Below are 1,143 nucleotides of genomic sequence, written 5' to 3' on the forward strand. Positions count from 1 at the left end.
ATTGTGGGATATGGAGTCACGTAAACAGATGCATCAAAGTGTTTTCATTTCATTCAGACAAAGAGGACAGTGATTGGCTTGACTCCATTTCTGTTCATTATGAGTGTAAAATTAAAGCTCCACAGCTGATGTTTGAATGGTCAATGATCATTGGGTTGAGTTGATGGTTGTGTGTATCTTCAGTGCTTGTGTCATTCTAAATTTGTCCCGGGTCACACTGTATGTGTTTGATATGAAGCTGCTCTACTGTGGGACAACAGTGTGGTGCTCAGTTGTTGTAAACAGTGAAGTGCAGCAGTGGCAGAACCGTTTGTTAAGCTGGTCCGTTTGTGTCGAGGATTGAATGAAGACACACTGTCTGTTTGAATTAGAGCGGTTGGAAAAGGTCAGACAAAGAATCGAGAAGAAAACAATTCTTTGTTATGTCTAAATGTCTGTTTGGGCTCAGTAAGATGCCAGCACAGTTTTACAGCCTTGGATTGATGATTTGTCATCAAGGCCTCTGGTCGATTCAATCCCACATCCACTAGACTGACTCAAAATAATTTAAAACATCATTTATTGAGTCCCTTTCAGCCTGGGGTGTCAAACTCAAATAAGGAGTTTGATCTTAAGTAGGCTGTAGATTTTAGGCGGGAAAACGAGCAACTTCAACATTAAAGCAGAACTAAGTAACTTTTTCACTTTAATAAATCCTTCTCATAGTTCCTGTGAGGGTGATACAAGTGTTTATGGGGTGATTGGGGGGTCTTTCATCACTCCCTTCTGTTTCTGGCCAGAAAACCACACTTGCAACTTTCCTGCCTCCAGCCCAGTGGCAAGACGTACTGCATACGGCAGCCCAATGCAAACTTATGCAAACAAATTTACTTCCCTCAAACTTATATCATGGCGGAGCCAGCAAAAAAAAAGGCAGAGAAGACCTTTGTTCGAGGAACGGAACAACTCCGTGTAGTGACAGCTCAGCAGCAACACACAGCAATCACATGCGTGTGCGTGCAGCCTCTTGTAGGCACCTCACTCTCCCCTTTTGCGGCCTATGGGGGAGGGAAGGGGGACGGAGGTGCCAAAGAAGGCGTTGAAACACGATCCGTTCACTTAATTCTGTTCAGTCCCCGTCGCAGATGACGTGTGACGACCTTA

The sequence above is a fragment of the Gouania willdenowi genome, chromosome 7 (genome assembly GCF_900634775.1).
Source record: "Gouania willdenowi chromosome 7, fGouWil2.1, whole genome shotgun sequence".
NCBI lineage: Eukaryota > Metazoa > Chordata > Actinopteri > Blenniiformes > Gobiesocidae > Gouania > Gouania willdenowi.